Source organism: Medicago sativa, chromosome 6, assembly GCF_051527215.1.
Source record: "Medicago sativa cultivar Bolivia chromosome 6, Bolivia_mono, whole genome shotgun sequence".
Classification (NCBI taxonomy): Eukaryota; Viridiplantae; Streptophyta; class Magnoliopsida; order Fabales; family Fabaceae; genus Medicago; species Medicago sativa.
Window position 1 is genome coordinate 92,560,082 of NC_140754.1, and position 9,061 is coordinate 92,569,142.

The 9,061-nt window shown below is 34.5% G+C and overlaps 1 pseudogene across 1 annotated transcript; it reads left to right on the forward strand.

The window, feature by feature from the left end:
* Positions 1–337: 337 nt before the first annotated feature.
* Positions 338–7,875, forward strand: LOC146918267 (CRM-domain containing factor CFM3, chloroplastic/mitochondrial-like; annotated as a pseudogene). The gene is made up of 9 exons (XR_015016099.1): positions 338–1,300; positions 3,203–3,668; positions 3,750–3,880; positions 4,030–4,374; positions 4,508–4,664; positions 4,743–5,035; positions 5,123–5,182; positions 5,440–5,514; positions 7,199–7,875. The product of XR_015016099.1 is annotated as a CRM-domain containing factor CFM3, chloroplastic/mitochondrial-like (transcript).
* The last annotated feature ends 1,186 nt before the right edge of the window (positions 7,876–9,061 follow it).

A 9,061-nucleotide genomic window follows, 5' to 3' on the forward strand; every position in this document is an offset into this window, starting at 1 on the left:
ACAAAAATCTTATTTAACCAATAAATAAATAAAAACCAAATTTTATCAATAATAGATTGATCCAAATGGTAAGAGGCAGAACCCTTTAAACATTTGATGAGATTCGACTCTTAACTCATACATATCGAAGAATTCAAGGAAAGAATAACATATCTTATGTGCCCACAAGTTTTTTGCACGAAGATAAGTAGAGCTCACAGTAAAAAGTAAAAACTTTTTGAGAGCAGTAAAAAGTAAAAACTTCCTACCCATGTTATTGAAACACACAATAAAAAAGCCAAATTTTGTTTTTTCATTTTAAAAAATCCAAACAAATCTCTCCAAAAAAAAAAACCTTATCCAACATTTTCTCTTCCACTTCACATCATCATCCCCAATTGTTCCCTTCTCCAAATTCTGCAACTTTCTTCAAACATTAAAAACATCAAAAAACCAAACCTTAAAAACATCGAAATGCAACAACACTAACAAAACAAAAACATGTCATTCCCAAACACCACTTGTAACAATTCATCATCATCATCACCATTCTCACTCATCACTCTCTCTCGCTCCTCATTCACTCTCTCTCATAATCATCACTTTCTCTCTCATCCCAAAAAACCCTCATTTCCTTCTCTCACTACTTTCTCTTCTCTCAAAACAACCCATCAGTCTTCTCCTAACCCAACACCACCATGGCTCACAAAAAATCCATCTTCTCCCAAAAGGGTCGCTGAATCTCCTATCAAAGATGACCCTTTTCAACCACATCCTCAAAAACCGAAAAATCCTGTTGAAAGAATTGTTTTTAGGTTAAGAAACTTAGGTTTAGTAGAAGAAGAAGATGATGAACAAGAAGAAAAAGTTAAAGAAGAAGAAGAAGAAGTTAAGTTGAGTGCATTGAAAGTTACTGGTGATGAGAAGTTAAGTGAATTGTTGAAGATAAAATGGGATCGTCCGGATGTTTTATTGGATGAGGAAGATGAAGAAGAGAAAATGGTGGTTCCATGGAAGAGAGAGGAAGAGAGAGAATTGAGGAGTATTGATAGTGGTGGTGGTGGAATTAAGGAAGAGGGGTTTAAGAAGAGGACATTAAAGGCACCATCTTTAGCTGAATTGACACTTGAGGATGAATTGTTGAGGAGGTTGAGAAGAGAGGGTATGCATTTGAGAGAGAGGGTTAATGTACCTAAAGCTGGATTGACACAAGAGGTTATGGAGAAGATTCATGAGAGCTGGAGGAAAAAAGGAGTTGGTTAGGCTTAAGTTTCATGAAGAGCTTGCTAAGAATATGAGGATTGCTCATCAGATTGTTGAGGTCTCTTTCTTTGCCTTTACTTCATTGTAACATTTCAGATTGATAGTGTGTTGGTTTTATGAGACACTTGTCGGTGTCCGACATTGATTCTTTTTCTTAAATTATTACTGGTGTCGACATGTTAGGGTCGTGTCCGATGTCCGTGTTAGTGCTTCTTAGCTTACTTTATTATATTCCTTTATTTCACTTGCAAGGGCGTCAATGGCTATAGTTTAATTAGCGATTTTTTAATATGAATATGATATTCTAGAGAGATTAAATTAAGTGCTTGTCATGTCTTGTATGGGGAGTTTAGTTTAGTGCTTGTTTGGATGATATTATTGAAATAAGTCGGAAACAACTTATAGACATATTGTACATTATTTTGTTTATAAGTGTATTGAAAGACTAATATAGGTTGTAACAAGAGATTAGGCCAAATAAGTTTTCTTAGACACGTATATCTGGATATCCAAAAACCGATCCAAATTAATAACATAGGTTGCTCATGAGATTGTTGAGGTCTCTTTCTTTGACCTTTGCTTTTATTTGCCTAATTTATATTCCTTTATTTCATTTGATAAGGGTGTTTTTGGTTAAATAGTTTAATTAAGTGCTTATTCAATGCGAATATGATATTCTAGAGATTAATGAACTGTTAAGAACATGAGGATTGCTTATGAGATTGTTTAGGTCTCTTTCTTTGCCCGTTTTATTTTGCCTGGCTTTACTCACTTTACATTCTTTTGTTTCACTAAAATATGGGTATGTTTGGTTAAATAGTTTAATTAAGCGCTTATTCAATATAAATATGATATTCCGGAGGGATTAATTAAGTGCTTGTATGGAGAGATGGAGAGCTTAATTTAGTGCTTATTTGGATATATTATTTAAACAAGCTAGAAACAACTTAAAAGACATATTAGAAGTTATTTTATTTATAAGTGTAGTCAAAGACTAATATAAGTTATAGTTGTGCGGATAAGCTTGCTTCTCATGGTATTGGGATTCATGGTTTGGTTTGATGGGATCTCGTTCCTAGTTTCATTTATGCTGATTTCTTCAGTAATAGGAATGACATGCCTGGCTGTAACACGATTGAGGAATCATAACTTATTGAGGGGTGTTGCTTATGATTGTTTGGGTTGGGGTGTCAATAAAATTGGGATGTGTCTTCCTCTATAATCGCGCCTTTACACTCACCGGTGCCTTTTTTTTTAAAAAAAAAAACTTTTTAAAAAGTGTATATGAGGACTAATATAAGTTATGTAATGAGAATTGGCCAAAGAAATTCTGTCAAACACTCCTAAAATATATGCATGCATGTACGGTATGAGTAATTGTTTCAGTTTGATATTGTTTTGATGAATTTCGTGTGTTGTGTTGCAATAGTATCAAGCACTCCCATTTTGAAACAGTAGCCATGTCATGTCATAACTTGTATTTGTGCTAGGGTTTAAAATTATTTCAGATACTTCAAATTATATTTTACAATTTTTTTGAACTTCTTTAACTCATTAAGCTGAGAATTTCATGTTAATTAGATAAATGCTAGCACTTGATCATGTCCATAATGACTTATTTTAATTTATAAAATATCAATTCTGTCTTTTAATTTAAGAATTGTGTTTCGATACTAGTTTATGTGTTGTATTACAGCTATGCTGTGTCCTATAATTTTTAAAACCCGTTTTTCCCATGTTCGCATTCAGTCTATTCGTGTTTAGTGTTATATCTATGCTTCTTAATGTGCACCTGTCGTGGTTCAGTCAAGTAAGCATGTAATTGCTGCTATATGAAAATGAGAGTGACCATTGTGCATAGTACATTCACTCATGATTTCATGCTTGTATGTCAAACATTGTTTGTTTACTTTTGGCATTGAATTGAAGAGCATGTCAACTGACCTGTTGTAGTGTGCAGCGCCGAACAGGAGGGTTGGTTACATGGAGAGCAGGAAGTGTTATGATCGTGTATCGTGGTAAAAATTATCAAGGTCCTGCTTCCCCGAAGGAACTCGATGTAAAGGAAGGTGATGGTTTTTTCGTTCCGGATGTCTCATCGGGAAATTTGTCGAAAACAAAAGACAATAATGCAACCTCATCCCTCGAAAATAGTGAGCTAGTTGGGAGGAACATTGAACTGCCTGAGAAAATGACAGAAGAGGAAGCAGAGTACAATGCGCTGCTTGATGATTTAGGTCCTCGATTTGATGGATGGTGGGGTACAGGAATACCTCCTGTTGATGCTGATTTACTTCCCCGTGAAGTTCCTGGTTACAAAACACCTTATAGGCTTCTTCCTACAGGGATGCGCTCTCGACTAACAAGTGCCGAGATGACCGATTTGAGGAAAATTGCAAAGTCACTTCCTTGTCATTTTGCCTTAGGTAAAATCCATTCACTTCAATACTTTACTAATTTTTTTTTTCATTTTTTACTTAATAACTTTTTTCATGTACTTTATGAAGGGAGAAATAGAAATCACCAAGGCCTAGCATGTGCTATTCTTAAGCTTTGGGAGAAGAGTTTAATCGCAAAGATTGCTGTTAAACCCGGTATCCAGAACACTAACAATAAACTAATGGCCGACGAGCTCAGTGTATGTTTTTGTAATTTAGAAATTATTTGCTAAAGTTTTATTTTATTTTAATAGTCATATTCTTTTGTTGCCAAGATATGGTTAAGACTAGAAGCCTAGAACGATGAACAAGGAAATAAACATGATATCTCTTTTCTGTTATGGTGCAGACATTAACAGGAGGTACCTTGCTGCTAAGGAATAGATATTTCATTGTTATATATCGTGGGAAGGACTTTGTTCCAACAGGTGTGGCTGCAGTTTTGGCTGAAAGACAGGAATTGACAAAACAAGTACAGGATGTTGAAGAGAAGGTGCGGTGCAAAGATGTTGTTGCAACTCCGTCTGTACAAGGTGAAGCAACAGCACCGGCTGGATCTTTAGCTGAGTTCTATGAGGCCCAAGCTCGTTGGGGAAGGGACATATCTTCTGAAGAACAAGAGAGGATGATAAAAGAAGCTACCAAAGCCAAGAATGTTAAGCTTGTCAAACAAATTGAACACAAACTCTCTCTTGTAAGTATCTACATGTTTTATGAAGATATGCTTGGCACATTACTTTTTTTTTTTTTTTTTTTATAAATATGTCTACCAGAATGCCAATTAAATAACTATGTTTTTTATATTTATCACTCTTATGTGTGAATAGGCCGCGAACAAATTGCATAGAGCAGAAAAGCTGTTGGCCAAAATAGAATCATCCATGGTTCCAGTTGGTCCTGATTATGACCAGGAAACAATCACAGATGAAGAACGAGTGGTGTTCCGCCAGATTGGTTTAAGAATGAAGGCATACTTACAACTTGGTGAGTAATTTTCAACCATTCATAAGTTTCTTTAATCTAACAATGCAATATTGACATCTTTTATGATATAATCTTCAGGTATACGTGGTGTTTTCGATGGTGTCATTGAGAACATGCATTTGCATTGGAAACACCGAGAACTTGTTAAATTAGTAACAAAACAGAAGAATCGTGCTTTTGTCGAAGACACAGCTAGGTTACTGGAATATGAGAGTGGTGGAATACTCGTGGCAATAGAGAAAGTTTCAAAAGAATTTGCTATTATTTACTATCGTGGAAAAAATTACAAGCGGCCACTTACTCTAAGGCCTAGAAACCTTCTAACAAAGGCAAAGGCATTGAAGCGTTCTGTAGCCATGCTACGCCATGAGGTTCCTATTTTCTATGTGACAAGTTACTGATCCATTTATCTTTTATATTTCTGTGACGTAACATTTGATCTTGCATGAACTGTACAGGCTCTGAGTAACCATATTACAGAATTGGAAACAACCATAGAACAAATGAAACAAGAACTTGTAAGTACCAACTTCAACATGTGAAATTTATCAAGTGGCTCCAAATTTGTTTTGAATGATTCATATTCAATTATTTACATTCGTAATTCTCTCATCTGGTTAGTCCTGTTGTTGACATTTATATATTTCAAGAATTTCGTACTGCGCATATAATTGTGAAGATAATATCTATGCTTGACCTATTAACATGTCAACAATATGTTTTCTCTAAGGTCAGTATATCGGCTTGTTGAATTTATTCTCTTAAAATGATGTAGGGTCTATCCGAAGATGACTGGAGCATGAAGGAAGGGCATGAAAACCAACTAGATCACACCTCAGAATTCACCCGAGTGAGATACCCTTTTTCTCTCCTTATTTTTGTCTGCTTTATTATGCGAAGGCTATCAGATAGTTTTTGCCAATTAAATGATTTTCTCGTAATTGTAGTTCTGTTTCTCATAGAAACTGTCAAGAGTCCCACATTAGATGAGATATAGCCTGACAAAACAAGTGTTTATAGGTGGAAGTCATCCCTCATCTTACAATCCAGTTTTGTAGGGTTGAAGGTTGAGTTAGGTCTAACCTAATTTCTGAGAGAAACCTTGAACCTTGGGTGCGATAATATTTAAAGTAATTAAGCAAAAATTACACTTCCATCACTTGAGAGATGTAAATTTCAGCTTCCTCTCTGCTAAGTTTAAAAATTGCATTACTCTCCTAGACGATTGTATTTCACTTCGGACGACTTCAGTGTAAATGAGCTTTATATCCTCTTTCTTGTTTTGTGATTTTTGACATTATTGAAAGCTAATTTTGAATCCCTGCTATCAACTTGAGTACTTAGGAAGATGAAATAATATCTTGAGTGAATTTTAAAGTGGATCAGTAAAGGTGTTTAAAACTTCATTTTTAAAATCAATATTAAGGTGTTCAGAGTTGGATGCTAGCAACACCAGAAGTTGTAGATAAAGGAACAAATCATTGTAGTCAAATCGGGATACATATCGTGTATCGTTCAAACACTTTTTTGAATTGTGTATCATATCATGTATCGTAAGATACATGAACAAAAAAAAAAAAAAAGACTTAAAATATCATATATAAACTCCAAAATACTTCAAATATCAAATATAAACTTCAAGATACTTCAAAACTCAAGTCATAAACAAAAGTAAATAACATAAAGCATCCTTAATTCAATCAAAACCAAACATATAGAGTGTATAGTGTAGAGATACAGCGAGTATATGTGTTAGAAGCCGTAAAGGAAGAGAAGGTGAGTGGCTTTTGGGAATAGCTCCAAATTAATTGGTCGGTTACAAAAGAAAACTCTTGAATAAAAAATGGTTCATTTGCAATATCTGATGGGTCACATAAACCCGACCCAAGAAAATCGGGTAAATTTGGGCTTTTCTGGCAGGTCATGCAAAACCTGACCCGGCTCCATAACTGATACTTAAAAAAAGCAGAATTTTTTTTTGGAAATTTTGCCCGGTCGCGCAACCCGGCCTGGTTTCTGCAACTGAAATGCAAATTTCACAGTATCGTAGGATACTAGATTGAATCGGGATACATGGGATACGTCCACGATACATGGGATACAATGTCATTTGGGTACAGACCCTGATACGTATCGCCCATGGCTGTTTTGGTATCATATTGGGATACGTATCATGGGATACTAATTGCACTGGAACAAATATCCCTAAGAGGCTTGTTTACAGTAGCTTGATTTCACTAGAAGGTTCATTTGTACTGAAACTAATATTTAGAACATGTGTGTTGCATGTAGAGATCGCGTTTTATTTTTTATTTGACAGAAACAAGCTTAATGCATTTCATTCTGTATACATGTTGGAATATTGATAAAAATACAGAAACTAGCAAGGTATGGTATAAGGGATGCATTTACTATTAATAGTTTGCAGTCTATTACTATTAATATTTTAGGGTATGGAAATGTAACTTACCCATATGAACAAAACAGTTTTCATTACAATGACAATTAATTTGTCGAGTTGTTATTATTTTCAGAGTGAGGATGACGAAGATTCTGATGGTTTTGATGATGAGGAAGAGACCGATTGGGATGACGAGGAGGACTCTGAGTTTTTGGAACTCGACGTCGATGAGCATCCTGAAGGCTAGTTGACATATTTTCCTTGAAGTTTCATGATGACTGCTGCCATTACCTGCAGCTAGATTGGTATCAACTTTGCTATTTGATTTTGATCACACAGCTCATAAGTTTTCAAAAGGTTGCAACAGTTAAGGGATAAATATCTCCTCGGTTCTGTGATTCCGATGCTTTAGGATAATCAAAAGGCAGGCATACAATGGTTACTTAAATTTGTACATTCTTAGTGGTGAAGAAAATATGGAGTTTGATTTATTCGGAGTTCTACAAAAATTCATCATCAAGTAAATTACCTTATTGCCCCTGGTTTTTCATTTGAATTACACTTAATCTTCACTGTTTTTTGATATAGTAGCTTATAGGATGCTAGCTGAATTTTGAGTAGCATGATGGACAAACACTATGTTGTATACTGACCTCATTGTTGTTGACATGATTATTGTAAAGTTTTCTTCATATTGTAATAGGCTGTACTCATTTAGGTAGTTCAAAATGGTAAAGGATGTTGCACTCTTGTACCCCGCGACTTGTTTGGATTGACTTATTTATGTTTATCTACTGACATAAACACTTATATACTGTTTGGCCGTTTGAGAGAGGTTATGGGAACAACTTATGACATGTCCTTAACTTGTTTTCAGCTTATTCCCGTAAGCTCGCCATGATAGCTTATATGAAAACAATTGGTCTTTATTTTATCTTTTGTTATAGAAATAACTTATACAAGCATGTATATGGTCAACGCTTATTCTGTAAGTGCTTGGTTAAGTTGTTTATCCAAACATGGCCTTACTGTTGTGATGTTATGTCTTCCCCATGTATCATTTTTGGTGTGTTCAATGTTGTGCAGTAAACAATAAATGTACCATGATGTAATAAGATAATGTTACACAGCTTGTGCACTTCTCCTTTTGTTAATGGAGATGTTCATGAGATAAATTATAGATATAAGTTGGAACACGTTAATGGAGATGTTCCAAGTGCATAATTATTTTACTTTAAAGAGCTTACAGATATAAGTTGAAAGTAGTTTATGGCTTTGTAAAAATCTAAATGTTATTGTAAAAGGTTACTCTTATGTCATGAAATAAATGCATAAATCCATATAAATATATATATTTTTGGCTTAATTAATGATGTGGTTCCTTAAGTTATTTGTTGGTTACATTTTAGTCCCATAAGTTATTAACATTACAATTTGGTCCCTTTAAGTCATCTTCCGTCAACCAAATAAATCTCTACCGTCAAAACCGTTAAGCCAATTTCTAAGGTGAATACACATTGCAATTTGGTCCCTTTAAGTCATCTTCCGTCAACCAAATAAATCTCTACCGTCAAAACCGTTAAGCCAATTTCTAAGGTGAATACACATTGCAAGTTGTCACGTCATCGTTCAAATGTGTCTATTTATAAGCAAAAATCTACTTTCTAGATTCATTCAATAAATGATGTATATGGTCCATTAAATAGACCACATACATCATTTATTGAATGTATCTAAAAGTAAAATTTTGCTTATAATAGTGACCGGAGGGTGTACTAACTTAAGGAACTAAATTGTAACGTTGATAACTAGACAAAAATGTAACCAACAAATAACTTAAGGGACCAAATCATTAATTAAACCTATATTTTTAATTGGCATTGATAAATCCCTATAATATAAAGTTATAAACTATGTATGGACTTTGAAATGACCACGTAGAAAAATGCATTTATGTACATGATCCTGTCATAAAAAAGAGTACATGTACTGTACA